At 50.5% G+C, this 17,464-nt stretch overlaps 1 protein-coding gene across 4 annotated transcripts in view; it reads left to right on the top strand.

Annotated features, from left to right (window-relative positions):
- The first annotated feature begins 6,379 nt into the window (after positions 1-6,379).
- The window catches only part of FAIM (Fas apoptotic inhibitory molecule), a 57,442-nt gene continuing 46,357 nt past the window's right edge, over positions 6,380-17,464 (top strand). Inside the window, exon 1 of one of the 4 annotated variants that reach the window (XM_075285908.1) lies at positions 6,380-6,448. The gene's annotated coding sequence lies outside the window, so the exon portion shown is untranslated. Of the gene's footprint in view, positions 6,449-6,471; positions 6,564-17,464 lie in introns of those variants that run through there. The other 3 variants (XM_075285906.1, XM_075285907.1, XM_075285905.1) reach the window with 3 other exon arrangements.

The raw sequence follows: 17,464 nt of genomic DNA, 5'->3' as shown, positions 1-17,464 counted from the left end.
GGAGCATGTAGTCCTGTGTGCGGAGTGTCTGCGCGCGGCCTGGTGTAGGTTATACAGCCTGACCGCGGGGGGGGGGATCCCATAGCTCCTTCTCACACTTGGGGTGCAGCGGTCAGTCACTGACAGGACTGCGGGGTGTCAGGTAGTCCTGGATCCAGTAGGACAGGTGATGGTCCCTCCACCAAGGAGCAGCTTCTCCCTCAGTAGTCCTGGGCTCTCACATACTGAGGGCGGGTTGTCCGGTAGTCCTGGATCCAGTAGGACAGGTGATGGTCCCTCCACCAAGGTGCAGCTTCTCCCTCAGTAGTCCTGGGCTCTCACATACTGAGGGCGGGTTGTCCGGTAGTCCTGGATCCAGTAGGACAGGTGATGGTCCCTCCACCAAGGTGCAGCTTCTCCCTCAGTAGCCCTGGGCTCTCACATACTGAGGGCGGGTTGTCAGGTAGTCCTGGATCCAGTAGGACAGGTGATGGTCCCTCCACCAAGGTGCAGCTTCTCCCTCAGTAGCCCTGGGCTCTCACATACTGAGGGCGGGTTGTCCGGTAGTCCTGGATCCAGTAGGACACGTGATGGTCCCTCCACCAAGGTCCAGCTTCTCCCTCAGTAGCCCTGGGCTCTCACATACTGAGGGCGGGGTGTCAGGTAGTCCTGGACCCAGTAGGACCGGTGATGGTCCTTCCACCAAGGTGCAGCTTCTCCCTCAGTAGCCCTGGGCTCTCATACTGAGGGCGGGGTGTCAGGTAGTCCAGGACCCAGTAGGACCGGTGATGGTCCCTCCACCAAGGTGCAGCTTCTCCCGCAGTAGTCCTGGGCTATCACATACTGAGGGCGGGGTGTCAGGTAGTCCAGGACCCAGTAGGACCGGTGATGGTCCCTCCACCAAGGTGCAGCTTCTCCCTCAGTAGTCCTGGGCTCTCACATACTGAGGGCGGGTTGTCAGGTAGTCCAGGACCCAGTAGGACAGGTGATGGTCCCTCCACCAAGGTGCAGCTTCTCCCTCAGTAGCCCTGGGCTCTCACATACTGAGGGCGGGGTGTCAGGTAGTCTAGGATCCAGTAGGACAGGTGATGCTCCCTCCACCAAGGTGCAGCTTCTCCCTCAGTAGCCCTGGGCTCTCACATACTGAGGGCGGGTTGTCCGGTAGTCCTGGATCCAGTAGGACAGGTGATGGTCCCTCCACCAAGGTGCAGCTTCTCCCTCACTAGTCCTGGCTGATGGTGGTAAAAGCTCCGGAGAGATCACAGGACATTATGGCTGACCGGCCACTGGACGGTCCGATTGTTGTACCCCCGGAGATGACCCCGTTTCCTCTCTGCACCGTCTATATGTTATGTGATGTACGTTGAGACTCCCTGTGTTTCGGTGGCTGCCTGAGACGCGACTACTGCGGCTCGCCCCTGCTGTCCGTTTTCTTACATTTACACTTTTGGACATCTGATGGGATTCCACGTTCCGTTCCGCTCTGCGGTGACTCTTCTACTTCCATGTGGATTTGCTCTCCGGGTCACAGCTCCGTTCTGGCTCTGCAGGAAGCAGCCGATGTGAAAACCTGGGACCGCAGCTCTGGAGGTGACTGGAGTAGAAGAGAATAAGACAAGAGGAGGATTCAGCTCACAGTCAGCGGAGACCTGGCATGGAGAGGGAAGTCCTGGGACAATAATCCCAGCGGGGGGGGGGGGGAGATACACGGCTCAGTATACAGTATCACACGGGATAGGATTAGATACACAGCTCAGTATACAGTATCACACAGGATAGGATTAGATACACAGCTCAGTATACAGTATCACACAGGATAGGATTAGATACAGCTCAGTATACAGTATCACACAGGAGAGGATTAGATACAGCTCAGTATACAGTATCACACAGGATAGGATTAGATACACAGCTCAGTATACAGTATCACACAGGATAGGATTAGATACACAGCTCAGTATACAGTATCACACAGGATAGGATTAGATACACGGCTCAGTATACAGTATCACACGGGATAGGATTAGATACACAGCTCAGTATACAGTATCACACAGGATAGGATTAGATACAGCTCAGTATACAGTATCACACGGGATAGGATTAGATACACGGCTCAGTATACAGTGTCACACGGGACAGGATTAGATACACGGCTCAGTATACAGTATCACACGGGATAGGATTAGATACAGCTCAGTATACAGTATCACACAGGATAGGATTAGATACAGCTCAGTATACAGTATCACACAGGATAGGATTAGATACACAGCTCAGTATACAGTATCACACAGGATAGGATTAGATACACGGCTCAGTATACAGTATCACACAGGATAGGATTAGATACAGCTCAGTATACAGTATCACACGGGATAGGATTAGATACACGGCTCAGTATACAGTGTCACACGGGACAGGATTAGATACACGGCTCAGTATACAGTATCACACAAGATTAGATACAGCTCAGTATACAGTATCACACGGGATAGGATTAGATACACAGCTCAGTATACAGTATCACGCAGGATAGGATTAGATACACAGCTCAGTATACAGTATCACACAGGATAGGATTAGATACACAGCTCAGTATACAGTATCACACAGGATAGGATTAGATACAGCTCAGTATACAGTATCACACAGGATAGGATTAGATACACGGCTCAGTATACAGTGTCACACGGGACAGGATTAGATACACAGCTCAGTATACAGTATCACACGGGATAGGATTAGATACACAGCTTAGTATACAGTATCACACGGGATAGGATTAGATACAGCTCAGTATACAGTATCACACAGGATAGGATTAGATACAGTCTGTATACAGTATCACACAGGAGAGGATTAGATACAGCTCAGTATACAGTATCACACAGGATAGGATTAGATACACAGCTCAGTATACAGTATCACACAGGATAGGATTAGATACACGGCTCAGTATACAGTATCACACAGGATAGGATTAGATACACGGCTCAGTATACAGTATCACACAGGATAGGATTAGATACACAGCTCAGTATACAGTATCACACAGGATAGGATTAGATACACGGCTCAGTATACAGTATCACACAGGATAGGATTAGATACACAGCTCAGTATACAGTATCACACAGGATAGGATTAGATACAGCTCAGTATACAGTATCACTCAGGATAGGATTAGATACACAGCTCAGTATACAGTATCACACAGGATAGGATTAGATACAGCTCAGCATACAGTATCACACAGGATAGGATTAGATACAGCTCAGTATACAGTATCACACAGGATAGGATTAGATACACAGCTCAGTATACAGTATCACACAGGATAGGATTAGATACAGCTCAGTATACAGTATCACACAGGATAGGATTAGATACACAGCTCAGTATACAGTATCACACAGGATAGGATTAGATACAGCTCAGTATACAGTATCACACAGGATAGGATTAGATACAGCTCAGTATACAGTATCACACAGGATAGGATTAGATACACAGCTCAGTATACAGTATCACACAGGATAGGATTAGATACACAGCTCAGTATACAGTATCACACGGGATAGGATTAGATACACAGCTCAGTATACAGTATCACACGGGATAGGATTAGATACACAGCTCAGTATACAGTATCACACAGGATAGGATTAGATACAGCTCAGTATACAGTATCACACAGTATAGGATTAGATACACAGCTCAGTATACAGTATCACACAGGATAGGATTAGATACACGGCTCAGTATACAGTATCACACAGGATAGGATTAGATACAGCTCAGTATACAGTGTCACACAGGATAGGATTAGATACACAGCTCAGTATACAGTATCACACAGGATAGGATTAGATACACGGCTCAGTATACAGTATCACACAGGATAGGATTAGATACACGGCTCAGTATACAGTATCACACAGGATAGGATTAGATACACAGCTCAGTATACAGTATCACACAGGATAGGATTAGATACAGCTCAGTATACAGTATCACACAGGATAGGATTAGATACAGCTCAGTATACAGTATCACACAGGATAGGATTAGATACACGGCTCAGTATACAGTATCACACAGGATAGGATTAGATACACGGCTCAGTATACAGTATCACACAGGATAGGATTAGATACACAGCTCAGTATACAGTATCACACAGGATAGGATTAGATACACAGCTCAGTATACAGTATCACACAGGATAGGATTAGATACACAGCTCAGTATACAGTATCACACAGGATAGGATTAGATACACAGCTCAGTATACAGTATCACACAGGATAGGATTAGATACACGGCTCAGTATACAGTATCACACAGGATAGGATTAGATACAGCTCAGTATACAGTATCACACAGGATAGGATTAGATACAGCTCAGTATACAGTATCACACAGGATAGGATTAGATACAGCTCAGTATACAGTATCACACAGGATAGGATTAGATACACAGCTCAGTATACAGTATCACACAGGATAGGATTAGATACAGCTCAGTATACAGTATCACACAGGATAGGATTAGATACACAGCTCAGTATACTGTATCACACAGGATAGGATTAGATACACAGCTCAATATACAGTATCACACAGGAAAGGATTAGATACAGCTCAGTATACAGTATCACACAGGATAGGATTAGATACAGCTCAGTATACAGTATCACACAGGATAGGATTAGATACAGCTCAGTATACAGTATCACACAGGATAGGATTAGATACAGCTCAGTATACTGTATCATACAGGATAGGATTAGATACAGCTCAGTATACAGTATCACACGGGATAGGATTAGATACACAGCTCAGTATACAGTATCACACAGGATAGTATTAGATACACCGCTCAGTATACAGTATCACACAGGATAGGATTAGATACACAGCTCAGTATACAGTATCACACAGGATAGGATTAGATACACAGCTCAGTATACAGTATCACACAGGAGAGGATTAGATACACCGCTCAGTATACAGTATCACACAGGATAGGATTAGATACACAGCTCAGTATACTGTATCACACAGGATAGGATTAGATACACAGCTCAGTATACAGTATCACACAGGATAGGATTAGATACGGCTCAGTATACAGTATCACACGGGATAGGATTAGATACACAGCTCAATATACAGTATCACACAGGATAGGATTAGATACACAGCTCAATATACAGTATCACACAGGATAGGATTAGATACAGCTCAGTATACAGTATCACACAGGATAGGATTAGATACACAGCTCAGTATACAGTATCACACAGGATAGGATTAGATACACAGCTCAGTATACAGTATCACACAGGATAGGATTAGATACAGCTCAGTATACAGTATCACACAGGATAGGATTAGATACACAGCTCAGTATACAGTATCACACAGGATAGGATTAGATACAGCTCAGTATACAGTATCACACAGGATAGGATTAGATACACAGCTCAGTATACAGTATCACACAGGATAGGATTAGATACAGCTCAGTATACAGTATCACACAGGATAGGATTAGATACACAGCCCAGTATACAGTATCACACAGGATAGGATTAGATACACGGCTCAGTATACAGTATCACACAGGATAGGATTAGATACAGCTCAGTATACAGTATCACACAGGATAGGATTAGATACACAGCTCAGTATACAGTATCACACAGGATAGGATTAGATACAGCTCAGTATACAGTATCACACAGGATAGGATTAGATACACAGCTCAGTATACAGTATCACACAGGATAGGATTAGATACAGCTCAGTATACAGTATCACACAGGATAGGATTAGATACACAGCTCAGTATACAGTATCACACAGGATAGGATTAGATACAGCTCAGTATACAGTATCACACAGGATAGGATTAGATACACAGCCCAGTATACAGTATCACACAGGATAGGATTAGATACACGGCTCAGTATACAGTATCACACAGGATAGGATTAGATACAGCTCAGTATACAGTATCACACAGGAGAGGATTAGATACACAGCTCAGTATACAGTATCACACAGGATAGGATTAGATACACAGCTCAGTATACAGTATCACACAGGATAGGATTAGATACACAGCTCAGTATACAGTATCACACAGGATAGGATTAGATACACAGCTCAGTATACAGTATCACACAGGATAGGATTAGATACACAGCTCAGTATACAGTATCACACAGGATAGGATTAGATACAGCTCAGTATACAGTATCACACAGGATAGGATTAGATACAGCTCAGTATACAGTATCACACAGGATAGGATTAGATACGTCACTCGGTCTCTGTATTACAGCTATAGCTCTGCAGACGCGCAGGCGCAGTTCAGGCAGTAGGCCTTGTCGCTTGGTGACTGTTGCCGGGCAGCCGAGGCCGCGTCATAGCAACTTCCGGCCGCGGAGACCTTCAGGTAAGGCCCGGGACCAGAGCGCGGACACCGGAGGACCGGAGGGATGATACCGAGGCAGAGCGCAGTGACCAGTTAGAGAACCGGCTCATCTGGGCCCGGTATACAGCACCTCCGGGTATATATCTGTATACTGCACTATAAGTCACACCGAAACTGGTAGATATAGCTATAGGTCCGTGGGGTGTATATAGATGTATATACAGGGGTTAGGGAGGTGGTGCATATACCTATATACAGTCCTACAGATGGTGGGAGAGATTACAGGCGTCCAGTCCTATAGATGGTGGGAGAGATTACAGGCGTCCAGTCCTATAGATGGTGGGAGAGACTACAGGCGTCCAGTCCTATAGATGGTGGGAGAGACTACAGGCGTCCAGTCCTATAGATGGTGGGAGAGACTACAGGCGTCCAGTCCTATAGATGGTGGGAGAGACTACAGGCGTCCAGTCCTATAGATGGTGGGAGAGACTACAGGCGTCCAGTCCTATAGATGGTGGGAGAGACTACAGGCGTCCAGTCCTATAGATGGTGGGAGAGACTACAGGCGTCCAGTCCTATAGATGGTGGGAGAGATTACAGGCGTCCAGTCCTATAGATGGTGGGAGAGACTACAGGAGTACAGTCCTATAGATGGTGGGAGAGACTACAGGCGTCCAGTCCTATAGATGGTGGGAGAGATTACAGGCGTCCAGTCCTATAGATGGTGGGAGAGACTACAGGCGTCCAGTCCTACAGATGGTGGGAGAGACTACAGGCGTCCAGTCCTACAGATGGTGGGAGAGACTACAGGCGTCCAGTCCTATAGAAGGTGGGAGAGATTACAGGCGTCCAGTCCTACAGATGGTGGGAGAGATTACAGGCGTCCAGTCCTATAGATGGTGGGAGAGACTACAGGCGTCCAGTCCTATAGAAGGTGGGAGAGATTACAGGCGTCCAGTCCTACAGATGGTGGGAGAGACTACAGGCGTCCAGTCCTATAGAAGGTGGGAGAGATTACAGGCGTCTAGTCCTATAGATGGTGGGAGAGACTACAGGCGTCCAGTCCTATAGAAGGTGGGAGAGATTACATGCGTCCAGTCCTACAGATGGTGGGAGAGACTACAGGCGTCCAGTCCTATAGATGGTGGGAGAGACTACAGGCGTCCAGTCCTATAGAAGGTGGGAGAGACTACAGGCGTCCAGTCCTATAGATGGTGGGAGAGATTACAGGCGTCCAGTCCTATAGATGGTGGGAGAGACTACAGGCGTCCAGTCCTATAGATGGTGGGAGAGATTACAGGCGTCCAGTCCTATAGATGGTGGGAGAGATTACAGGCGTCCAGTCCTATAGATGGTGGGAGAGACTACAGGCGTCCAGTCCTATAGATGGTGGGAGAGACTACAGGCGTCCAGTCCTATAGATGGTGGGAGAGACTACAGGCGTCCAGTCCTATAGATGGTGGGAGAGACTACAGGCGTCCAGTCCTATAGATGGTGGGAGAGACTACAGGCGTCCAGTCCTATAGATGGTGGGAGAGACTACAGGCGTCCAGTCCTATAGATGGTGGGAGAGACTACAGGCGTCCAGTCCTATAGATGGTGGGAGAGATTACAGGCGTCCAGTCCTATAGATGGTGGGAGAGACTACAGGAGTACAGTCCTATAGATGGTGGGAGAGACTACAGGCGTCCAGTCCTATAGATGGTGGGAGAGATTACAGGCGTCCAGTCCTATAGATGGTGGGAGAGACTACAGGCGTCCAGTCCTACAGATGGTGGGAGAGACTACAGGCGTCCAGTCCTACAGATGGTGGGAGAGACTACAGGCGTCCAGTCCTATAGAAGGTGGGAGAGATTACAGGCGTCCAGTCCTACAGATGGTGGGAGAGATTACAGGCGTCCAGTCCTATAGATGGTGGGAGAGACTACAGGCGTCCAGTCCTATAGAAGGTGGGAGAGATTACAGGCGTCCAGTCCTACAGATGGTGGGAGAGACTACAGGCGTCCAGTCCTATAGAAGGTGGGAGAGATTACAGGCGTCTAGTCCTATAGATGGTGGGAGAGACTACAGGCGTCCAGTCCTATAGAAGGTGGGAGAGATTACATGCGTCCAGTCCTACAGATGGTGGGAGAGACTACAGGCGTCCAGTCCTATAGAAGGTGGGAGAGATTACAGGCGTCTAGTCCTATAGATGTGGGAGAGATTACAGGCGTCCAGTCCTATAGATGGTGGGAGAGATTACAGGCGTCCAGTCCTACAGATGGTGGGAGAGACTACAGGCGTCCAGTCCTATAGAAGGTGGGAGAGATTACAGGCGTCCAGTCCTATAGATGGTGGGAGAGATTACAGGCGTCCAGTCCTATAGATGGTGGGAGAGACTACAGGCGTCCAGTCCTATAGATGGTGGGAGAGACTACAGGCGTCCAGTCCTATAGAAGGTGGGAGAGATTACAGGCGTCCAGTCCTATAGATGGTGGGAGAGATTACAGGCGTCCAGTCCTATAGATGTGGGAGAGATTACAGGCGTCCAGTCCTATAGATGGTGAGAGAGACTACAGGCGTCCAGTCCTACAGATGGTGGGAGAGACTACAGGCGTCCAGTCCTATAGATGGTGGGAGAGACTACAGGCGTCCAGTCCTATAGATGGTGAGAGAGACTACAGGCGTCCAGTCCTACAGATGGTGGGAGAGGCTACAGGCGTCCAGTCCTATAGATGGTGGGAGAGATTACAGGCGTCCAGTCCTACAGATGGTGGGAGAGACTACAGGCGTCCAGTCCTATAGATGGTGGGAGAGACTACAGGCGTCCAGTCCTACAGATGGTGGGAGAGATTACAGGCGTCCAGTCCTACAGATGGTGGGAGAGACTACAGGCGTCCAGTCCTATAGATGGTGGGAGAGACTACAGGCGTCCAGTCCTACAGATGGTGGGAGAGATTACAGGCGTCCAGTCCTACAGATGGTGGGAGAGATTACAGGCGTCCAGTCCTACAGATGGTGGGAGAGATTACAGGCGTCCAGTCCTACAGATGGTGGGAGAGATTACAGGCGTCCAGTCCTACAGATGGTGGGAGAGATTACAGGCGTCCAGTCCTACAGATGGTGGGAGAGATTACAGGCGTCCAGTCCTACAGATGGTGGGAGAGATTACAGGCGTCCAGTCCTACAGATGGTGGGAGAGACTACAGGCGTCCAGTCCTACAGATGGTGGTAGAGACTACAGGCGTCCAGTCCTACAGATGGTGGGAGAGATTACAGGCGTCCAGTCCTACAGATGGTGGTAGAGACTACAGGCGTCCAGTCCTATAGATGGTGGGAGAGACTACAGGCGTCCAGTTTTATAGATGGTGGGAGAGACTACAGGCGTCCAGTCCTATAGATGGTGGGAGAGACTACAGGCGTCCAGTCCTATAGATGGTGGTAGAGACTACAGGCGTCCAGTCCTATAGATGGTGGTAGAGACTACAGGCGTCCAGTCCTATAGATGGTGGGAGAGACTACAGGCGTCCAGTCCTATAGATGGTGGGAGAGACTACAGGCGTCCAGTCCTATAGATGGTGGGAGAGATTACAGGCGTCCAGTCCTATAGAAGGTGGGAGAGACTACAGGCGTCCAGTCCTATAGATGGTGGGAGAGACTACAGGCGTCCAGTCTTATAGATGGTGGGAGAGACTACAGGCGTCCAGTCCTATAGATGGTGGTAGAGACTACAGGCGTCCAGTCCTATAGATGGTGGGAGAGACTACAGGCGTCCAGTCCTACAGATGGTGGGAGAGACTACAGGCGTCCAGTCCTATAGATGTGGGAGAGATTACAGGCGTCCAGTCCTATAGATGGTGGGAGAGATTTCAGGCGTCCAGTCCTACAGATGGTGGGAGAGATTACAGGCGTCCAGTCCTATAGATGGTGGGAGAGATTACAGGCGTCCAGTCCTATAGATGGTGGTAGAGATTACAGGCGTCCAGTCCTATAGAGGGTGGGAGAGACTACAGGCGTCCAGTCCTACAGATGGTGGGAGAGATTACAGGCGTCCAGTCCTATAGATGGTGGGAGAGATTACAGGCGTCCAGTCCTACAGATGGTGGGAGAGATTACAGGCGTCCAGTCCTACAGATGGTGGGAGAGACTACAGGCGTCCAGTCCTACAGATGGTGGGAGAGACTACAGGCGTCCAGTCCTACAGATGGTGGGAGAGACTACAGGCGTCCAGTCCTACAGATGGTGGGAGAGACTACAGGCGTCCAGTCCTACAGATGGTGGGAGAGACTACAGGCGTCCAGTCCTACAGATGGTGGGAGAGACTACAGGCGTCCAGTCCTATAGATGTGGGAGAGATTACAGGCGTCCAGTCCTATAGATGGTGGGAGAGACTACAGGCGTCCAGTCCTACAGATGGTGGGAGAGATTAAAGGCGTCCAGTCCTATAGATGGTGGGAGAGACTACAGGCGTCCAGTCCTATAGATGGTGGTAGAGACTACAGGCGTCCAGTCCTACAGATGGTGGGAGAGATTACAGGCGTCCAGTCCTACAGATGGTGGGAGAGATTACAGGCGTCCAGTCCTACAGATGGTGGGAGAGATTACAGGCGTCCAGTCCTACAGATGGTGGGAGAGATTACAGGCGTCCAGTCCTACAGATGGTGGGAGAGATTACAGGCGTCCAGTCCTACAGATGGTGGGAGAGATTACAGGCGTCCAGTCCTACAGATGGTGGGAGAGATTACAGGCGTCCAGTCCTACAGATGGTGGGAGAGACTACAGGCGTCCAGTCCTACAGATGGTGGTAGAGACTACAGGCGTCCAGTCCTACAGATGGTGGGAGAGATTACAGGCGTCCAGTCCTACAGATGGTGGTAGAGACTACAGGCGTCCAGTCCTATAGATGGTGGGAGAGACTACAGGCGTCCAGTTTTATAGATGGTGGGAGAGACTACAGGCGTCCAGTCCTATAGATGGTGGGAGAGACTACAGGCGTCCAGTCCTATAGATGGTGGTAGAGACTACAGGCGTCCAGTCCTATAGATGGTGGGAGAGACTACAGGCGTCCAGTCCTATAGATGGTGGGAGAGACTACAGGCGTCCAGTCCTATAGATGGTGGGAGAGATTGCAGGCGTCCAGTCCTATAGAAGGTGGGAGAGACTACAGGCGTCCAGTCCTATAGATGGTGGGAGAGACTACAGGCGTCCAGTATTATAGATGGTGGGAGAGACTACAGGCGTCCAGTCCTATAGATGGTGGTAGAGACTACAGGCGTCCAGTCCTATAGATGGTGGGAGAGACTACAGGCGTCCAGTCCTACAGATGGTGGGAGAGACTACAGGCGTCCAGTCCTATAGATGTGGGAGAGATTACAGGCGTCCAGTCCTATAGATGGTGGGAGAGATTACAGGCGTCCAGTCCTACAGATGGTGGGAGAGATTACAGGCGTCCAGTCCTATAGATGGTGGGAGAGATTACAGGCGTCCAGTCCTATAGAGGGTGGGAGAGACTACAGGCGTCCAGTCCTACAGTTGGTGGGAGAGACTACAGGCGTCCAGTCCTACAGATGGTGGGAGAGACTACAGGCGTCCAGTCCTACAGATGGTGGGAGAGACTACAGGCGTCCAGTCCTACAGATGGTGGGAGAGACTACAGGCGTCCAGTCCTATAGATGTGGGAGAGATTACAGGCGTCCAGTCCTATAGATGTGGGAGAGATTACAGGCGTCGAGTCCTACAGATGGTGGGAGAGATTACAGGCGTCCAGTCCTATAGATGGTGGGAGAGATTACAGGCGTCCAGTCCTATAGATGGTGGGAGAGATTACAGGCGTCCAGTCCTACAGATGGTGGGAGAGACTACAGGCGTCCAGTCCTATAGATGGTGGGAGAGACTACAGGCGTCCAGTCCTACAGATGGTGGGAGAGACTACAGGCGTCCAGTCCTATAGATGGTGGGAGAGACTACAGGCGTCCAGTCCTATAGATGGTGGGAGAGATTACAGGCGTCCAGTCCTATAGATGGTGGGAGAGACTACAGGCGTCCAGTCCTATAGATGGTGGGAGAGATTACAGGCGTCCAGTCCTATAGATGGTGGGAGAGACTACAGGCGTCCAGTCCTATAGATGGTGGGAGAGATTACAGGCGTCCAGTCCTATAGATGGTGGGAGAGATTACAGGCGTCCAGTCCTATAGATGGTGGGAGAGACTACAGGCGTCCAGTCCTATAGATGGTGGGAGAGACTACAGGCGTCCAGTCCTATAGATGGTGGGAGAGACTACAGGCGTCCAGTCCTATAGATGGTGGGAGAGACTACAGGCGTCCAGTCCTATAGATGGTGGGAGAGACTACAGGCGTCCAGTCCTATAGATGGTGGGAGAGACTACAGGCGTCCAGTCCTATAGATGGTGGGAGAGACTACAGGCGTCCAGTCCTATAGATGGTGGGAGAGATTACAGGCGTCCAGTCCTATAGATGGTGGGAGAGACTACAGGAGTACAGTCCTATAGATGGTGGGAGAGACTACAGGCGTCCAGTCCTATAGATGGTGGGAGAGATTACAGGCGTCCAGTCCTATAGATGGTGGGAGAGACTACAGGCGTCCAGTCCTACAGATGGTGGGAGAGACTACAGGCGTCCAGTCCTACAGATGGTGGGAGAGACTACAGGCGTCCAGTCCTATAGAAGGTGGGAGAGATTACAGGCGTCCAGTCCTACAGATGGTGGGAGAGATTACAGGCGTCCAGTCCTATAGATGGTGGGAGAGACTACAGGCGTCCAGTTTTATAGATGGTGGGAGAGACTACAGGCGTCCAGTCCTATAGATGGTGGGAGAGACTACAGGCGTCCAGTCCTATAGAAGGTGGGAGAGATTACAGGCGTCCAGTCCTACAGATGGTGGGAGAGACTACAGGCGTCCAGTCCTATAGAAGGTGGGAGAGATTACAGGCGTCCAGTCCTATAGATGGTGGGAGAGACTACAGGCGTCCAGTCCTATAGAAGGTGGGAGAGATTACATGCGTCCAGTCTTACAGATGGTGGGAGAGACTACAGGCGTCCAGTCCTATAGAAGGTGGGAGAGATTACAGGCGTCCAGTCCTATAGATGTGGGAGAGATTACAGGCGTCCAGTCCTATAGATGGTGGGAGAGATTACAGGCGTCCAGTCCTACAGATGGTGGGAGAGACTACAGGCGTCCAGTCCTATAGAAGGTGGGAGAGATTACAGGCGTCCAGTCCTATAGATGGTGGGAGAGATTACAGGCGTCCAGTCCTATAGATGGTGGGAGAGACTACAGGCGTCCAGTCCTATAGATGGTGGGAGAGACTACAGGCGTCCAGTCCTATAGAAGGTGGGAGAGATTACAGGCGTCCAGTCCTATAGATGGTGGGAGAGATTACAGGCGTCCAGTCCTATAGATGTGGGAGAGATTACAGGCGTCCAGTCCTATAGATGGTGAGAGAGACTACAGGCGTCCAGTCCTACAGATGGTGGGAGAGACTACAGGCGTCCAGTCCTATAGATGGTGGGAGAGACTACAGGCGTCCAGTCCTATAGATGGTGAGAGAGACTACAGGCGTCCAGTCCTACAGATGGTGGGAGAGGCTACAGGCGTCCAGTCCTATAGATGGTGGAAGAGATTACAGGCGTCCAGTCCTACAGATGGTGGGAGAGACTACAGGCGTCCAGTCCTAAAGATGGTGGGAGAGACTACAGGCGTCCAGTCCTACAGATGGTGGGAGAGATTACAGGCGTCCAGTCCTACAGATGGTGGGAGAGACTACAGGCGTCCAGTCCTATAGATGGTGGGAGAGACTACAGGCGTCCAGTCCTACAGATGGTGGGAGAGATTACAGGCGTCCAGTCCTACAGATGGTGGGAGAGATTACAGGCGTCCAGTCCTACAGATGGTGGGAGAGATTACAGGCGTCCAGTCCTACAGATGGTGGGAGAGATTACAGGCGTCCAGTCCTACAGATGGTGGGAGAGATTACAGGCGTCCAGTCCTACAGATGGTGGGAGAGATTACAGGCGTCCAGTCCTACAGATGGTGGGAGAGATTACAGGCGTCCAGTCCTACAGATGGTGGGAGAGACTACAGGCGTCCAGTCCTACAGATGGTGGTAGAGACTACAGGCGTCCAGTCCTACAGATGGTGGGAGAGATTACAGGCGTCCAGTCCTACAGATGGTGGTAGAGACTACAGGCGTCCAGTCCTATAGATGGTGGGAGAGACTACAGGCGTCCAGTTTTATAGATGGTGGGAGAGACTACAGGCGTCCAGTCCTATAGATGGTGGGAGAGACTACAGGCGTCCAGTCCTATAGATGGTGGTAGAGACTACAGGCGTCCAGTCCTATAGATGGTGGTAGAGACTACAGGCGTCCAGTCCTATAGATGGTGGGAGAGACTACAGGCGTCCAGTCCTATAGATGGTGGGAGAGACTACAGGCGTCCAGTCCTATAGATGGTGGGAGAGATTACAGGCGTCCAGTCCTATAGAAGGTGGGAGAGACTACAGGCGTCCAGTCCTATAGATGGTGGGAGAGACTACAGGCGTCCAGTCTTATAGATGGTGGGAGAGACTACAGGCGTCCAGTCCTATAGATGGTGGTAGAGACTACAGGCGTCCAGTCCTATAGATGGTGGGAGAGACTACAGGCGTCCAGTCCTACAGATGGTGGGAGAGACTACAGGCGTCCAGTCCTATAGATGTGGGAGAGATTACAGGCGTCCAGTCCTATAGATGGTGGGAGAGATTTCAGGCGTCCAGTCCTACAGATGGTGGGAGAGATTACAGGCGTCCAGTCCTATAGATGGTGGGAGAGATTACAGGCGTCCAGTCCTATAGATGGTGGTAGAGATTACAGGCGTCCAGTCCTATAGAGGGTGGGAGAGACTACAGGCGTCCAGTCCTACAGATGGTGGGAGAGATTACAGGCGTCCAGTCCTATAGATGGTGGGAGAGATTACAGGCGTCCAGTCCTACAGATGGTGGGAGAGATTACAGGCGTCCAGTCCTACAGATGGTGGGAGAGACTACAGGCGTCCAGTCCTACAGATGGTGGGAGAGACTACAGGCGTCCAGTCCTACAGATGGTGGGAGAGACTACAGGCGTCCAGTCCTACAGATGGTGGGAGAGACTACAGGCGTCCAGTCCTACAGATGGTGGGAGAGACTACAGGCGTCCAGTCCTACAGATGTTGGGAGAGACTACAGGCGTCCAGTCCTATAGATGTGGGAGAGATTACAGGCGTCCAGTCCTATAGATGGTGGGAGAGACTACAGGCGTCCAGTCCTATAGATGGTGGTAGAGACTACAGGCGTCCAGTCCTACAGATGGTGGGAGAGATTACAGGCGTCCAGTCCTACAGATGGTGGGAGAGATTACAGGCGTCCAGTCCTACAGATGGTGGGAGAGATTACAGGCGTCCAGTCCTACAGATGGTGGGAGAGATTACAGGCGTCCAGTCCTACAGATGGTGGGAGAGATTACAGGCGTCCAGTCCTACAGATGGTGGGAGAGATTACAGGCGTCCAGTCCTACAGATGGTGGGAGAGATTACAGGCGTCCAGTCCTACAGATGGTGGGAGAGACTACAGGCGTCCAGTCCTACAGATGGTGGTAGAGACTACAGGCGTCCAGTCCTACAGATGGTGGGAGAGATTACAGGCGTCCAGTCCTAAAGATGGTGGTAGAGACTACAGGCGTCCAGTCCGATAGATGGTGGGAGAGACTACAGGCGTCCAGTCCGATAGATGGTGGGAGAGACTACAGGCGTCCAGTTTTATAGATGGTGGGAGAGACTACAGGCGTCCAGTCCTATAGATGGTGGGAGAGACTACAGGCGTCCAGTCCTATAGATGGTGGTAGAGACTACAGGCGTCCAGTCCTATAGATGGTGGGAGAGACTACAGGCGTCCAGTCCTATAGATGGTGGGAGAGACTACAGGCGTCCAGTCCTATAGATGGTGGGAGAGATTGCAGGCGTCCAGTCCTATAGAAGGTGGGAGAGACTACAGGCGTCCAGTCCTATAGATGGTGGGAGAGACTACAGGCGTCCAGTCTTATAGATGGTGGGAGAGACTACAGGCGTCCAGTCCTATAGATGGTGGTAGAGACTACAGGCGTCCAGTCCTATAGATGGTGGGAGAGACTACAGGCGTCCAGTCCTACAGATGGTGGGAGAGACTACAGGCGTCCAGTCCTATAGATGTGGGAGAGATTACAGGCGTCCAGTCCTATAGATGGTGGGAGAGATTACAGGCGTCCAGTCCTACAGATGGTGGGAGAGATTACAGGCGTCCAGTCCTATAGATGGTGGGAGAGATTACAGGCGTCCAGTCCTATAGAGGGTGGGAGAGACTACAGGCGTCCAGTCCTACAGTTGGTGGGAGAGACTACAGGCGTCCAGTCCTACAGATGGTGGGAGAGACTACAGGCGTCCAGTCCTACAGATGGTGGGAGAGACTACAGGCGTCCAGTCCTACAGATGGTGGGAGAGACTACAGGCGTCCAGTCCTATAGATGTGGGAGAGATTACAGGCGTCCAGTCCTATAGATGTGGGAGAGATTACAGGCGTCGAGTCCTACAGATGGTGGGAGAGATTACAGGCGTCCAGTCCTATAGATGGTGGGAGAGATTACAGGCGTCCAGTCCTATAGATGGTGGGAGAGATTACAGGCGTCCAGTCCTACAGATGGTGGGAGAGACTACAGGCGTCCAGTCCTACAGATGGTGGGAGAGACTACAGGCGTCCAGTCCTACAGATGGTGGGAGAGACTACAGGCGTCCAGTCCTATAGATGGTGGGAGAGGTTACAGGCGTCCAGTCCTATAGATGGTGGGAGAGACTACAGGCGTCCAGTCCTATAGATGGTGGGAGAGACTACAGGTGTCCAGTCCTATAGATGGTGTAAGAGGCTACAGGCGTCCAGTCCTATAGATGCTGGGAGACATTACAGGCGTCCAGTCCTATAGCTGGTGGGAGAGATTACAGGCGTCCAGTCCTATAGATGGTGGGAGAGATTACAGGCGTCCAGTCCTATAGCGGGT

Source organism: Leptodactylus fuscus, chromosome 8 (genome assembly GCF_031893055.1).
Source record: "Leptodactylus fuscus isolate aLepFus1 chromosome 8, aLepFus1.hap2, whole genome shotgun sequence".
NCBI lineage: Eukaryota > Metazoa > Chordata > Amphibia > Anura > Leptodactylidae > Leptodactylus > Leptodactylus fuscus.
Note: the sequence above shows the minus strand (reverse complement) of the source record. Positions and strands in the feature narration are given on the sequence as shown.